Here is a 17,460-nt window from a genome sequence, read left to right as displayed (position 1 = left end):
TCCACACATTTGGGAGCACATGGGTTGCAGGGATCCACAAACTTGGGAGCACATGGATTGCAGGGATCCACGCATTTTGGAGCACATGGGTTGCAGGGATCCACACACTTCGGAGCACATGGGTTGCAGCGATCCACACACTTGGGAGCACATGGGTTGCAGGGATCCACACACTTGGGAGCACATGGGTTGCAGGGATCCATATACTGGGGAGCACATGGGTTGCAGGGATCCACACACTTGGGAGCACATGGGTTGCAGGGATCCATGCATTTGGGAGCACATGGGTGGCAGGGCTCCACACACTTAGGAGAGCATGTCTCGACGCATGGAGAGCAAGTCTTCAGGCAAGGAGGAGGCAGGCAAGTCTGCTTATACTGGTGGCAAGACATCGTTCTTTTTCCTGAACAGAGAAGCCTGAAATTCAATACGAAGAGTAAACGTGAACCCCAACACGATTTTGAGATCTACCAATCAAGCCAAACAAAGATGAAAACAAAGGTTTTTAAACTGCTGAACCTTTGTAGCCTGGAGGGTTGCCAAGTCCAATCCAAGAAATATCTGGGGACTTTGGGGGTGGAGCCAGGAGACATTGGGGGTGGAGCCAGGAGACATTGGGGGTGGAGTCAGGAGACATTGGGGGTGGAGTCAGGAGACATTGGGGGGTGGAGCCAGGAGCAAGGATGTGACAAGCATAATTCAACTCCAAAGGGAGTTCCGGCCATCACATTTAAAAGGACTGCACACTTTTTAAATGCCTTCCCTCCATTGGAAATCATGAAGGATAGGGGCACCTTCTTTTGGGGCTCATAGAATTGGACCCCTTTGTTCTAACTTTTTGGAACTTGGGGGGTATTTTGAGGAGAGGCATCGGACGCCATGCCGTAAATTTGGTGCCTCTGCTTCAAAAAACAGCCCCCCAGAGCCCCAGATACCTGCGGATCAATTCTCCATTATTTTCTAGGGGTATAAGTCTCCATAGGGAATAATGGAGTTCCAAGCAGACATTTCCCTCCCCCCCACCCGCTGCTTTCTGACGACCCTGAGATGGGGTGAAAGCCTCCAAACCGGGGGATCCCCTGCCCCCACCTGGGGATTTAGGCAAACAGGAAACCACAGTGTAACTATTGGTAATGCAAAAATAGGAAAACTAGGGTTGCCAAGTCCAATTCAAGAAATATCTGGGGCTTTGGGGGTGGAGCCAGGAGACATTAGGGGTGGAGCCAAGACCAAGCATAATTGAACTCCAAAGGGAGTTCTGGCCCTCACATTGAAAGGGACGGCACACCTTTTCAATGCCTTCCTTCCGTAGGAAATAATGAAGGATAGGGGCACCTTCTTTTGGGGCTCATAGAATTGAACCCCCTGGTCCAATCTTTTTGAAACTTGGGGGGTATTTTGGGGAGAGGCACTAGATGCTATACTGAAAATTTGGTGCCTCTACCCCAAACAACAGCCCCCCCCCGAGCCCCAGATACCCGTGGATCAATTCTCCATGATTTTCTATGGGAATAAATCTCCCTAGGGAATAACAGAGTTGCCAGCAGACATTCCCCTCCCCTCCCCCCGCTTTCTGACGACCCTGAAGTGGGGGGGGGTCTCCAAACCGAGGGATCCCCTGCCCCCACCTGGAGATTGGCAACCCTAAAGAAAAGGCTGTGTCATTTACCAAGCAAGAATAAATGCAATCACTCTTATTATTAGGCTTTCCAACCTTCCCGCTCTGGCGGGAGTCTCCTGGGTTTGCAGCCTCATCTCCCGGTCTTCAAGAAGTGGGAAGCGGGGGGTGGGGGGTGGAGGGGGGGGAGAACATACCTGTAGGCTTCATTATAGAGCTCCTGAGCCGTTTGTAAAATGTCTGCTCCTTTAAGGCTGGGCAGGGAGTAGGAAGGGCTTGGGAGAACAGCCCCGCCCTTTCTTTTGCTTTCACTTTCACAGCAAGAGTTCTCCGGAAGAAGATCTGGTAAGTGTGTGTGTGTGTGTGTGTGAGAGAGAGAGAGAGGGAGGGGGCAGGGGATTCCCTGGTTTGGAGGCCCTCCCCCCTTTTAGAAAGCATGGGCGGGGGGAGGGAAATGTCTACTGGGCATTCTATTATTCCCTATGGAGAACGATTCCCATAGGGAATAATAGGGAATTCATCCGTTGGTATTGGGGGCTCTGGGGGGGCTATTTTTTGAGGTAGAGGCACCAAATTTTTAGTATAACATCTAGTGCCTCTCCCCAAAATGCCCCCCAAGTTTCAAAACGATTGGACCAGAAGGTCCAATTCTATGAGCCCCAAAAGATGGTGCCCCTATACTTCATTATTTCCTATGGAAGAAAGGAATTTTAAAAGGTGTGCTGTCCCTTTAAATGTGATGGCCAGAACTCCCTTGGAGTTCAATTATGCTTGTCACATCCTTGTTCTTGGCTCCACCCCCAATGTCTCCTGGCTCCACCCCCAAAGTCTCCTGGCTCCGCCCCCAAAGTCCCCAGATTTTTCTTTAATTGGACTTGGCAACCCTACTTATTATGCTGTCAGTTCATTGGAACATCACAAGCACAGCTTTCCACACAAACGCAGTGGCTCTTCACAGAGCTCAACATATATAGTCGTTCCAGATCGATATTTTGCAATGCTATACAGGTACAAGATCTTGGAGAATCAAGCATGCAGATGAGACACGTAAGCTATGCGAGAGCTGTTGCCTAAGCACGGGTTCCGGGAAAAATACAGGCGGCCAGTGGAAGCATGAAACATGGAAGGAACCTTGGCCTCAGTGTCGCCGTACCTGTGGGATAGAGGACTGCTACCCTCACTACAAGAGCCCTGTGGCACAGAGTGGTAAAGCTGCAGTACTGCAGTCGCAGCCCTCTGCTTACGACCTGAGTTCGATCCCAGTGGAAGCTGGGTTCAGGTAGCCAGCTCCAGGTTAAGAACATAAGAATATAAGAGAAGCCATGTTGGATCAGGCCAATGGCCCATCCAGTCCAACACTCTGTGTCACACAGTGGCCAAAAAAATTATATATATATATATATATATATATATATATATATATATATATATATATATATATATATATATATATATATATATATATATATATATATATATAAACATATATATACACACTGTGGCTAATAGCCACTGATGGACCTCTGCTCCATATTTTTATCTAACCCCCTCTTGAAGCTGTCTATGCTTGTAGCCACCACCACCTCCTGTGGCAGTGAATTCCACATGTTAATCACTCTTTTGGGTGAAGAAGTACTTCCTTTTATCCGTTTTAACCTGACAGCAGTTTCATCGAATGCCCACGAGTTCTTGTATTGTGAGAAAGGGAGAAAAGTACTTCTTTCTCTACTTTCTCCATCCCTTGCATAATCTTGTAAACCTCTCTCATGTCACCCCGCAGTCGACGTTTCTCCAAGCTAAAGAGCCCCAAGCGTTTTAACCTTTCTTCATAGGGAATGTGTTCCAGCCCTTTAGTCATCCTAGTTGCCCTTTTCTGCATTTTGACTCAGCCTTCCATCCTTCCGAGTTCGGTAATATGAGTCCCCAGCTTGCTGGGGGGTAAGGGTAGATGACTGGGGAAGGCAATGGCAAACCACCCCGTAAAAAAGCCTGCTGTGAAAATGTTGTGAAAGCAACGTCACCCCAGAGTCGGAAGTGACTGGTGCTTGCACAGGGGACTACCGTTACCTTTTTTTTTTTTTTACCCTTACTGCTCTTGAATAAATGGTACACTCGCGTCTACCAAGAAACAGGACATTTTTAGACAGCAAGATGTCTCATCGGCATGCTTGGTTCTCCAAGATATTGTACCTATATAGCACTGCGAAATATTGATCTGGAACAACTGTGTATGTTGAGCTCAGTGAAGAGCCACTGTGTTTGGGTGGAAAGCTGTGTTTGTGATGTTCCAAGGAACTGAAAGCATAATAAGGCTGGTTGCATTGATCCTTGCTTTGCAAATGACACCGTGTTTTCCTATTTTTGCCTTACCCACCTGGGGATTGGCAGCCCTAGTAGCCTGAATATTTTAATTTACAACAGAATCTAGCCATCACTGTTTTGTAGCAGGGACTCCTTTGCCTATTAGACCACACACCCCTGATGTAGCCAGTCCTCCTGGAGTTTACAGCAGGCCCTGTACGAAGAGCCCTGTATAGGGTTGCCAAGTCCAATTTAAGAAATATCTGGGGACTTTGGGGGTGGAGCCAGGAGCAAGGGTGTGACAAGCATAACTGAACTTCAAGGGAGTTCTGGCCATCACATTTAAAGGGACTGCACATCTTTTTAAATGCCTTCCTTCCATAGGAAATAATGAAGGATAGGGGCACCTACTTTGGGGGCTAATAGAATTGGACCCCCTGGTCCAATCTTTTTGAAACTTTGAAGGTATTTTGCGGAGAGGGACTAGATGCTATACTGAAAATTTGGTGCCTCTATCTCAAAAACAGCCCCCCCCAGAGCCCCCGATACCCGTGGCTCAATTCCCCATCATTCCCTATGGGAATCGTTCATGTAGGTGCATGATGGCTGTGGGGGCGGGGCTTCTCCCGCCAGCCAGCTGGCTGGGGGAGGAAGAAAGCCTGTAAAACCGGGGGATCCCCCTCTGGGACCTGGGGATTGGGAAGCCTAGCCCTGTAAGGAATTCTAGCAGGACCTCCTTTGCCTATAAGGCCACACCCCCCTGATGTAGCCAATCCTCCTGGAGCTCTCAGTAGGCCCTGTACGAAGAGCCCGGTAAGGAATTCTAGCAGGACCTCCTTTGCCTATCAGGCCACACCCCCCGATGTAGCCAATCCTCCTGGAGCTCTCAGTAGGCCCTGTATGAAGAGCCCTGTAAGGAATTCTAGCAGGACCTCCTTTGCCTATTAGGCCACACCCTCCTAAGAACATAAGAACATAAGAGAAGCCATGTTGGATCAGGCCAACGGCCCATCAAGTCCAACACTCTGTGTCACACAGTGGCAAAAAATGTTATATACACACATACACTGTGGCTAATAGCCACTGATGGACCTCTGCTCCATATTTTTATCTAAACCCCTCTTGAAGGTGGCTATACTTGTGGCCGCCACCACCTCCTGTGGCAGTGAATTCCACATGTTAATCACCCTTTGGGTGAAGAAGTACTTCCTTTTATCCGTTTTAACCTGTCTGCTCAGCAATTTCATCGAATGCCCACGAGTTCTTGTATTGTGAGAAAGGGAGAAAAGTACTTCTTTCTCTACTTTCTCCATTCCATGCATTATCTTGTAAACCTCTATCATGTCACCCCGATGTATTTCACCCAAATCACTCCTGATGTAGCCAATCCTCCTGGAGCTCTCAGTAGGCCCTGTACCAAGAGCCCTGTAAGGAATTCTAGCAGGATTTCCTTTGCCTATTAGGCCACACCCCCATGATGTAGCCAATCCTCCTGGAGCTTACAGCAGGCCCTGTACGAAGAGCCCTGTAAGCTCTTGGAGGATTGGCTACATCAGGGGTGTGTGGCCTAAGATGCAAAGGAGCTCCTGCTACAAAAAAGCCTGGGATATAATAAAAGTGTGACCAGTCTGCTGGGGTCAGGTTAGGAGAAAAGTTACTTTTTATCCACACATTTGATTAATGTTTAAACAAACCTAAAGGACAGTGGAAAGCGAAGCTCAAATTTCCACTATAAAAGTCAAAGAAGAAAATGTAGGCATTGTGGGATAAGATTTGGGTGAAATAGTGAGACACAGAGGCATACATATATAACAACAAATTATTCAGAAGGCAGAAAATCCCCAAGTAACTCATGAGTGTTTCCCCTGGGAAAGCTATTTTTAAAATCCTTGTAGCTTTACATGTTAATCTAAACAAATTCAGGAAACCTCAGCTAATTTTTAGTGTACCAGAAAAAAAAATTAGTCAATAAAGATGCAAATTAGGGGGAACAACACAGCGGCCAGGATTCTTTTGGCACAGAGATGGAAACTTCAGGAGATCCCCACGAGAATGGACTCGGTGGGAAAAATTCTGGAAATGGCTAAGCTGGACTATTTATCCCAGTTGTCGGCTGGGGAATCTAAGGAAGAAGCAAGAAAATACTGGGTGAAACGATATACCTGGCTAGATTCTCACAACTCTTCTTTGGTGTGAATCTATATCTCCTTTCTTCTGTATCCTTTATTATAATATCACTTTTATTGGAAATGCTAACTTAAATAGACACTTCCACAAGAAGTCTTACAATATAAATGTATCAAAACACGTTATCTTGATGCTGATGATTTAAAGTTAAGAGATAATAATATGTGACAATATCTGTATTCTAAGAAAGTATACTACATGCAGATTAGAGTATATCTGTAACTACAATTTCCTATTCCCTTTTACCCTTAGCTTTTCAGAAAACCAGTAAAGCTTTTGAAACCAGCAAATTAGGGGCGAAAAACCCTCAAACTGTTCTCAAATCCCGAACAACAGGCAATACTGATATTCCTTCTTGTCAAGACTTAATTTGAATATGTTCAGCAGGCCCCAGCTTATACTTACGGATGACCTCAAGCAGATCTCTGGAGAGATGGGATAGAAATGTTCTAATTTAAGAATGAAGTAGCCTTAATTCTGAGACAGCCTACTGGTCTGTCAAAGTTGGTCTTGACTCCTCTGATAAGTAGGGTCCTAAGGAGGGGGCTTTCACATCACTTACCATCTGATCCCTTTTAAAAAGAAAATCTGTAGATACTAGTCCATCTAGTCCAGTCTCCTGTCTCACACAGTGGCCAACCAGTTCCTCTGGAGGGCCAACAACAGGGCAGAGAGGCCGAGGCCTTCCCCTGAGAAGAACCTCAGAAGAGTCCTGCTGGATACCAGGGAGGGTCCATCTAGTCCAGCATCCTGTCTCACACAGTGGCCCTCCAGTTCCTATGGACAGCCAACAAAGGGACAAAGAGGCCGAGACTTTCCCCTGAGGTCTGGGATTCAGAGGTTTAGTGCCCCTGAATGTGGAGGTTCCCCTCAGTCACCGTGGCTAGTAGCCATTGATAGACCTCTTCTCCATGAATCAATCAATCAGTCAGTCAATCAGTCAGTCAGTCTGTCTGTCTGTCTACCGAGGGCTTTTTCTGTAGCAAGAACTCCTTCGCATATTAGCCCACACACCCCTGATGTAGCCGGTCCTAAGAGCCCTGGAAGCTCTTGGAAGATTGGCTACCTCAGGGGTGTGGAGCCTAATATGCAAAGGAGTTCCTGCTGCAAAAAAAGGCCTGTGTCTACTTCTCCAGGGCTTTTTTGGTAGAAAAAGGCCAGCTGGAACTCATTTGCATATTAGGCCACACACCCCTATCCCAAGCCAGCTGGAACTGCATTCCTGTTAGTTCCTGCTCAAAAAAGTCATCTGTCTGTCTGTCTGTCTGTCTGTCTGTCTGTCTGTCTGTCTGTCTGTCTGTCTGTCTGTCTGTCTGTCTGTCTGTCTGTCTGTCTATCTATCTATCTATCTATCTATCTATCTATCTATCTATCTATCTATCTATCTATCTATCTATCTATCTATCTATCTATCTATCTATCTATCTATCTATCTATCTATCTATTCCCTTTTAAAGATGTTTATTTCTGTGGCCTGCAAATCTCTGCATACAAGGCAAAAACTCTTACCACTCAGCAGTTTCTCTGGGGGTTTTCAGTGAAAGAGACTATGTTAGGTTTTAGGCAGGGTAAGGCATTTTTGGTGGTCGCCGGTTTAAGCAAAGAAATACATTTATTTATTTGATATATTCCCATAGTTCTCCAAAATAGTTCCCATTCCATATTCAATAAATCAGTAAAACATCATGCTGAACCTATAGAATCCCATGTTTAAAAAAAGTCCCTCCAAAGTTCTTTTCAAAAGATTTGCTGTGAAGTTTTCCTAAGCTGAAAAGAGAAAGGAACGCCTGTCTTCAAACCTTTTGAGAACCCATTCCAAAAAGATAGAATGGCTGTGGAAATCATTCTTAGGACCACAACCAAACTATTCTGCACATACCGACCCACTCTTCGGTCGCATACTTAAGAATGGCCAGCGGTAGAAGAAGAAGAAGAAAAGATATTGGATTTATATCCCGCCCTCCTTTCCCTTCATCCCCCACAACAGACACCCTGTGAGGTAAATGAAGATATTGGATTTATATCCCGCCCTCCACTCAGAAGAGTCTCAGAGCGGCTCACAATCTTCTTTCCCTTCCTCCCCCACAACAGACACCCTGTGAGGTAAATGAAGATATTGGATTTATATCCCGCCCTCCACTCCAAAGAGTCTCAGAGCGGCTCACAATCTCCTTTCCCTTCCTCCCCCCACAACAGACACCCTGTGAGGTAAATGAAGATATTGGATTTATATCCCGCCCTCCACTCCGAAGAGTCTCAGAGTGGCTCACAGTCTCCTTTCCCTTCCTCCCCCACAAGAGACACCCTGTGAGGTGGATGGGGCTGAAAGGGCTCTCACAGCAGCTGCCCTTTCAAGGACAACCTCTGCCAGAGCTATGGCTGATCCAAGGCCATTCCAGCAGCTGCAAGTGGAGGTGTGGGGAATCAAACCCGGTTCTCCCAGATAAGAGTCTGCACACAACCACTACACCAAACTGGCTCAAGGGCAACCCCTGCGAGAGCTATGGCTGGCCCAAGGCCATTCCAGCAGCTGCAAGTGGAGGAGTGGGGAATCAAACCCGGTTCTCTCAGATAAGAGTCCACACACTTAACAACTACACCAAACTAGAGTTTTGAAGCCATGGGAAATTGACTTACCCAACTTTCCAAGGAAATTAAGAGTAAGATGTTGAGGAAATGACAGAAGGCAGGACTTTTATACACTTTTCAAGTGTCCTGAACATGACGACTTGGTGCGTAAGTCAGTCACGCTGATGATTTGCCCATCAACACTACAACAAATGGATTCTAAAAATTACCGCTTTTGAGCATCTGCTCCGATTTGGGAACCTGTTTTAGCAAATGCTTTGGTTGTACCTCACATTCATGCGCACCCTCTCTCAAAAAACAAACAAGCAAACCACAATGGGCTGTGCATAGTACGTCAATGTTTGTATATCTGCCTTTCATGCTTGAAAACTGGCGACAAGATGTATCTATCACCACCACCATCCTTCATTCCTGAAGAACTCACATCAATGATGCTGTTCGAGTTACTCACAAAATCTCCCGGAAAGTCCAAATATGGACATTGGCTTAAGTGCTAGAAAATTACAGGGGTAGTTCGATGGCAAGTGATTACTTCCCTAGAGGCCTACAAGGCCGTAAGCTGTCTCCGTGGTAACCAGATGCTAAGTAGTGGGAGCTATGAGGCAAGGCCTCAGAATGGCTACATAGTCCAGGGAGGCTTAGCTGGGATGCCTGGTTCTCTCAGTGGGCAATTTCTATAAATACCAGGTGGTGGCAGGAGCTGTATTGAAAGAGGGAGAGAAGACCCTCTGGCTGCTGGGAAAGTCAGGTGGGTGGCATTTGCCAGGCAGAGGCCTTAGGCCAAGGGTGCCAAAGGTTCAGTCTGAGGGCTGAATCAGGCCCATGAGCAACTCACTGTCATCTGCTTCCTTCTTTCTCTCTTGCTTCCTTCTGCATCACAGTTTGCTTTGCCAGGCTTGCTCAATCACACAGGAGTTACAGAGCAAAGCCTCTATTTTCTCCATTGACTGACCAGCACATGACGCAACTTATGTACAAAAGTTCGCAGTGCCCGGCCATTTCATGTATTCCCCTGGGTCTTAGGCTCAAAGCACTGACCATGAGATTTCTGTAAGGAATGTCAATAAAGCAAAAGTAGGTTTGCAAACTTACAGACCCACAACAGAACAACACCTGAACAGCACACTCAAGATTGCTAGAGAACAGACATTGTCTCCAGATTTTGATGCAATAATTCAGAGCAAGAGGCGTCAGTTATCAAAAACTGTTAGATAAAATATTGCAGAGGTGATAATCTTTTAAGTGTGTTTTAAAGTTTCTTTTTAAATGGTCTTTGTGTCCTTTATAAGGTTTATATCTCCACTACCTGGCGTTACAGTTTATGACACACATGGCCCAACCTGACAAGGTCAAATTTATGTCAGATCCGGCCCTCATAACAAATGAGTTTGACACCCCTGCCTTAGACAGTCACAAGTGTCTGGACATGTCAAAGGGCTGGATGGACCAGGATCTGAATGTCAGAGTGAGAGTATTCCACCATTCCTTGGTTGACCACAAAGGTTTTGTTGTTCAGTCACACAGTCGAGTCTCACTCTTTGCGACCCCTTGGACAAAGTCACGCCAGGCCCTCCCGTCTTCCACCATCCTCTGAAGTCTGCTCAAATTCAGGAGCGCTGTCCAGCCATCTCATCTTTTGCCGTCCCCTTCTTCTTTGGCCTTCTGTCTTTCCCAGCATCAGGGTCTTCTCCAGGGAGCGCTCCCTTCTCATTGGGTGGTCAAAGTATTTGAGCTTCAGCTTCAGCATCTGACCTTCCAGGAAACAGTCTGTGTTGATTTCCCTTAGGATTGACTGACTGGATCTTCTTGCAGTCCAAGGGACTCTCAAGAGTCTTCTCCAGGGAGTGCTCCCTTCTCATTGGGTGGCCAAAGTATTTGAGCTTCAGCTTCAGCATCTGACCTTCCAGGGAACAGTCGGGGTTGATTTCCCTTAGGACTGACTGATTGGATCTTCTTGCAGTCTAAGGGACTCTCAAGAGTCTTCTCCAGGGAGCGCTCCCTTCTCATTTGGTGGCCAAAGTATTTGAGCTTCAGCTTCAGCATCTGACCTTCCAGGGAACTGTCGGGGTTGATTTCCCTTAGGACTGACTGATTGGATCTTCTTGCAGTCCAAGGGACTCTCAAGAGTCTTCTCCAGGGAGTGCTCCCTTCTCATTGGGTGGCCAAAGTATTTGAGCTTCAGCTTCAGCATCTGACCTTCCAGGGAACAGTCAGGGTTGATTTCCCTTAGGACTGATCAATTTGACCTTCTTGCAGTCCAAGGGACTCTCAAGAGTCTTCTCCAGCACCACAGCTCAGAAGCTGAGCTGGAACACAAAAGTATTTGCATGCTAAACAAGCACTACTACTGAGTCACAACCCCTCTGGGTCATGATAGACCTTTTGAACCAACTTATCATGAGATGGATATTTTCCCCTGAATGACTTAGAACAAACCTAAGGTGTATCCCAACATGTGCTGAAACAGGTCCCAAAATCAGGGCAGATGTTCAGAAGTGGCAATTGCTAGAAGCCATTTGTGGTGGTGTTGATGGGCAAATTGTCAGCTTGACTGCCTGACGCACCAAACTGTCATGTTCAGGACATTTGGAAAGCATATAAAAGCCCTCCCTTTCCTCACCTCTTGAACCTCTTACTCTTTTGATCTTGGGGTGTTGGGTAAGTCAGTTTCTGATCTCTGCAAAAGTTGAGCTTTGTCCATTCTTAAGTCTGCTCCATACATCTGAAGATTGGGCTGGCGTGCGCAGAATGACTTGGTTTTAGTCCTGAGAATGTTTGCCATGGGTGTTCCATCTCCCTTTGGAGTGGGCTGCCAAATGAGTTAAAGTCAAACTTTTACTTACTTGAGAGCCAATTTGGTGTAGTGGTTAAGAGTGGAGGTCTCTAATCTGGGCCTCTGGGTTTCATTCCCCACTTCTCCTCCACACTGATGGACCTGGCGTATAGATGAACGGATGGATAGAGATAGATGATAGGTAGATGATAGATAGATAGATAGATAGATAGATAGATAGATAGATAGATAGATAGATAGATGATAGATAGATAGAGAGAGAGAGAGAGAGAGAGAGAGAGAGAGAGAGAGATATGATGGATGGATAAATGGATACATAGAGAGAGAGAGAGAAAGAGAGACAGACAGACAGACCATCTCTTCAGAGATGTGCTTGTGGTAATCTATAAAAAATAAACCATGGCCTGCCATACATTTTCATCTCTATATACAGGGGTCATTTTGTACAAAAATAGGTGGGATTGTTATTAAATATTGACAAAAAAGTGCATGGCTATTGTCTGTTATTCAGGCTATGAGGATGAATTTTTTTTTTTCTGACTTGTATCTTTCCTGAGTGACTTTTTTTTTGTTTGCTAATAAGTTGCCAAAGTTTGCTGCATTCTTTTACATCAGGAGCTAAGGACACCAGGCAACAGGGACTGAAAGCCTTTGCAAACGTTGCTTTTGATGGCAGGCATTCTGCAGTCGCTTTGGGATTTTTGGCCTCCTGGATAATTTGTTGCTATATCTGATTACATCACCCACATCCTAACCAACAATTATTATATTTTCTTTGGTCTTTTGATAAGTTGAGTTTGGGCTTCACTATCTACTGTCCCATTAGTTTTCAAGAAGAAGAAGATATTGGATTTATATCCCACCCTATAGAAGAAGAAGACTGCAGATTTATACCCCGCCCTTCTCTCTGAATTAGAGACTCAGAGCAGCTCACAATCTCCTTTACCTTCCTCCCCCACAACAGACACCCTGTGAGGTGGGTGAGGCTGAGAGGGCTCTCCCAGCAGCTGCCCTTTCAAGGACCACCTCTGCCAGAGCTATGGCTGACCCAAGGTCATTCCAGTGGAGGAGTGGGGAATCAAACCCGGTTCTCCCAGATAAGAGTCCACACACTTAACCACAACACCAAAATGGCTCTCTACAACACTAGGTAAACAGGTAGAAACCTGGGAGGGACAACAGTGTGAGGACTTCTAGTGTCCTGGCCCCACTAATGGACCTCCTGATGGCACATGGGGTTTTGGCCACTGTGTGACACAGAGCGTTGGACTAGATGGGCCATTGGCCTGATCCAACAGGGCTTCTCCTATGTTCTCTAATGTTAAGCCAAGTAACTTTTTCTCCTAACCTCAGCCCAGCTGCCCACCCACTCCCTTAATTTTTGTAACAACTAGCAGGCATGAAAACAAGAACGGCCGCACCTGTAAGTACCTGTAGGCAGTACTGCAGCAGTTTGGGCATGTTTAGTTTGGAAATTATTTCCTGAGAATGCAAATTTTGAAATGTGTAGGGATCCACAAGAATGTAATAAATATTTTTTTTCACCTTGTACCTGTTCTTTTACATTCTTTCTTGGATGACTAGCAGGCTACGGAAGTCAAGCAGTTTGGAAAGGTTTATTTTCTGGGTTTTCGAGACCGTAGTAGGAATGCACAGAATAGACTTACATGAGGCTTGGACTACATGCCACTTTCTAATCAGATCCTCAGTGTTCTTTTAAAGCATCACCATTTCATCTGTGACCTCCTGGGGGGTGAGTTACCCCTCAAGAGTAGGATTCAGAAGAACTGGAAGTGCTGGGGACACCCTGGTGTATTCAAGATTGGGGAGGGACGGTGGCTCAGTGGTAGAGCATCTGCTTGGGAAGCAGAAGGTCCCAGGTTCAATCCCTGGCATCTCCAAAAAAGGGTCCAGGCAAATAGGTGTGAAAAACCTCAGCTTGAGACCCTGGAGAGCCGCTGCCAGTCTGAGAAGACAATACTGACTTTGATGGACCAAAGGTCTGATTCAGTATAAGGCAGCTTCATATGTTCATATGTTCAACACCTTCCACTACACCTGACAGATTAGCAGGACATTTTCTCTATAGGAGATGTCTGGTATGTCCACAAGCCTTAAAGATTAGATCCTACAGATTCCCGCAAGGAGGGAGAACTGGATCCCACTTCCCATTGTTTCAGTGTCCCCAGGCTCAGTCCTCGAGGCCCCAATGAGCCAGGCAGGAACTAACAACCCACATTGAAGCACTGTATCACATACACAACAAAGCTTTCCGCAACTCCCACGGTGAGTTAATGGCCCCAGTGAGACCACAAAGTGTGTGCTTCCAAACTGTGTTTATTTTGGCTGGTGTGTGTGTGTTGTGTGTGTGTGTGTGTGTGTGTGTGTGAGAGAGAGAGAGAGAGAGAGAGAGAGAGGAAACGGAAGCACAGCCAGCAGCTGGGCGAGGGATGAGGAAATGAAGACTGAATTTTGGGGAACGGCACATCTGTATCTTTATTTTAGGCAGGGCTTTTTTTTAGCAGGAATGCACAGGAACGCAGTTCTGGCTGGCTTGGGGTCAGGAGGTGTGGCCTAATATGCCAGAGGTGGCCAAGCGTAGCTCTCCAGATGTTTTTGCCTACAACTCCCATCAGCCCCAGCCAGCATGGCCAATGGCTGGGGCTGATGGGAGTTGTTGGCAAAAAAAAGTCTGGAGAGCTACCGTTGGCCACCCCTGTAATATGCAAATGAGTTCCTGTGTGAAACAATGGTGATGTTGTGGTGTTTGGCCTAATATGGCCTAATATAAGGGAGGGACGGTGGCTCAGTGGTAGAGCATCTGCTTGGGAAGCAGGAGGTCCCAGGTTCAATCCCCGGCATCTCCAACTAAAAAGGGTCCAGGCAAAATAGGCGTGAAAAATCTCAGCTTGAGACCCTGGAGAGCTGCTGCCAGTTAGGGGAGGGACGGTGGCTCAGTGGTAGAGCATCTGCTTGGGAAGCAGAAAGTCCCAGGTTCAATCCCTGGCATCTCCAAAAAAGGGTCCAGGCAAATAGGCGTGAAAAACCTCAGCTTGAGACCCTGGAGAGCTGCTGCCTGTCTGAGAAGACAATACTGACTTTGATGGACCGAGGGTCTGATTCAGTTTAAGGCAGCTTCATATCTTCATATGTTCATATGCAAATGAGTTTCCGCTGGGCTTTTTCCAGAAAAAAGGCCCTGATTTTAGGGAATGAGAAAGCCTCTTGGCTCCACCCCCAAAGTCTCCAGGTATTTTCTGAGTTAGACTTGGCAACCCTACAGAGTGCTGATTCCAATGCCGAAGGCTGTTATTTTATCTGAAGCCGTCATGCCAGTCCCAGAACACTTTATCTCATTCTACATACTCTCACTTTATCCTATTCTACCTGTCTAGCTGCCTTTCAACCCCAGGCAGGTTTCTCTAAATCCTTTCCACCCTTTCATTGCAACTTTTGTGCACTGTCATGTATTCTAGAGGAGCCAATGGAAGTCAATAGTCATTTCTGGCTACCATCACGTCCACTGGGCATTCCACCCTCACCTGTTGTTTCCAGTGGATATTCTTGGTACTCATTTTAGTACATTCCCTTCCTTTACAGAACTTTCTCCTGCCACTTTTGGTTCGTTTGCCATTACTAGAGTAATTCTAGAGTCACAGAACCTTTATTGGCATAACAACAACAGTGTCAAATCAAGGAAGCAGGAAAAAAGGTGGTTAATTAAACATTCTAAACAGACTTCTCCTCATAAGCCCAGTAAAGGAAGGGCGTTTTCGCACTGACCGTACGCCGGAGCGACGTCCCTCTTCACCGCGCAGCGTCTGCGTGGATTTCGCACTAATTGCTCCACAGAACCCGGAAGAGCCGCACAGTCCCGCGGCTTTTGCGTCGCAAATGTAAACCGCCAAAAACCAGTTTACATTTACGATGCCAAAGCTGCGGGACTTTGCGGCTCTTCCGGGTTCTGCGGAGCAATTAGTGCGAAATCCGCGCAGATGCTGCGCGGTGAAGAGGGACGTCGCTCCGGTGTAAGGTCAGTGCGAAAACGCCCGAAGTTTGCCACCACTTCGATGGTTTCAGCCTTATTTGACACCAGCAAACTTACTATCTTGCTTTTATCAGATTTACCCTCCAGGGATTGCAATATAGCATCCAGATAAAATGCATGTAAATTACAGTAGAATCTACAGGATAAAAGTACATGGTCTGTTCCTTCAGTTTCCTTCAGACCACAGAGACATAGCCTATCAAGGAATGGCATTTTTTTAAACCTCCCCTCTAGCACGGCGGAAGGAAGCACATTAAAGCAGGCTAACATGAACGCCCTTCGAATATGGGGGTCAATCAAACAGGAAAAATACTCTGTAAGTGAACCACTAAGAGGAATCCCCCGTTGCATGGGAGAGCAACGCCCGGAAGCGAGACGTCTAAGGTCTTGAATCTCCATGTCAATTAATCTCTGTTTAATCATGACAAAAGCCTGCTTCTCCGAAAAAAGGGTCAATGGAGGAATTTGAGGGATCTCGAGGGGTTGGGTTTCCAACCAAATGACACCAAATTTTTTGCTTGGCAGATGCTGCCTGTCCTTGAAAGAAACCCTGAGTATCAAACACATTGGATCAAGAGTTGAACAAGGTTCCCACAGACATCTTCATTTGTATTTATATTAATTCCAGCACAGGAGGTTGGGGGTGGGGGAGTGGCTGCTTTTCAACCAAATGACACCAAAATTGCTTCCTGTTCACTAAAGAACTCCCAAATTTCAGGCTAATTGAAAAAAAAAGAGCATCCTGTCCATGAAAGAACTCCATGGAGGTGTCTTTTGGTTGTTAACACCACACTATTTTTGTCAGTACTTTGGGACAAGCTACACATTGAGATTCTGTTTTAAAAAATGACTGGAATTCAATGTGTATGGAATAGTCTATGTGGAGCAGCAAAAATGGAGAAATAACTTCCCCGCCACAGCTGTTTCGTAGAGGAAAAACAGGTTGGGGTGAAGGAAGGAATCTTTCTTCTCCCCTGGTGGCATACTGAAGCCATATTGGCTGTTTACACTCAGAATGAACTCCCCCCACCCCCCAAAAAAATTATTATGGCAAACTAAATTGTGAGAATATATATATATTTACAGACTGCTTTCATTCTGCGGCTTTTAATCAGTTTAGACCTTCATCAATTTCCATTCCCTCCACCTGGAATTTCAATATTTTTAACATTTGAGGGGGTTAGAATAAATATACATAAGAACATAAGAGAAGCCATATTGGATCAGGCCAATGACCCATCCAGTCCAACACTCTGTGTCACATAAGAACATAAGAGAAACCATGTTGGATCAGGCCAATGGCCCATCCTGTCCAACACTCTGTGTCACATAAGAACATAAGAGAAGCCATGTTGGATCAGGCCAATGGCCCATCCAATCCAACACTCTGTGTCACATAAGAACATAAGAGAAGCCTTGTTGAATCAGGCCAATGGCCCATCCTGTCCAACACTCTGTGTCACATAAGAACATAAGAGAAGCCATGTTGGATCAGGCCAGTGGCCCACCCAGTCCAACACTCTGTGTCACATAAGAACATAAGAGAAACCATGTTGGATCAGGCCAATGGCCCATCCTGTCCAACACTCTGTGTCACATAAGAACATAAGAGAAACCATGTTGGATCAGGCCAATGGCCCATCCAGTCCAACACCCTGTGTCACATAAGAACATAAGAGAAGCCATGTTGGATCAGGCCAATGGCCCATCCAGCCCAACGCTCTGTGTCACGCAGTGACCCCAAAAAATTATACACACACACACACACACACACACACACACACACTGTGGCTAATAGCCACTGATGGACCTCTGCGCCATATTTTTATCCAATCCCCTCTTGAAGCTGGCTATGCTTGTAGCTGCCACCACCTCCTGTGACAGTGAATTCCACATGTTAATCTCTCTCTCTCGGCTTGGCTT

The sequence above is a fragment of the Heteronotia binoei genome, chromosome 1, assembly GCF_032191835.1.
Source record: "Heteronotia binoei isolate CCM8104 ecotype False Entrance Well chromosome 1, APGP_CSIRO_Hbin_v1, whole genome shotgun sequence".
Lineage (NCBI taxonomy): Eukaryota > Metazoa > Chordata > Lepidosauria > Squamata > Gekkonidae > Heteronotia > Heteronotia binoei.
The sequence above is the reverse complement of the archived record's forward strand: the minus strand, read 5'-3'. Positions refer to the sequence as shown.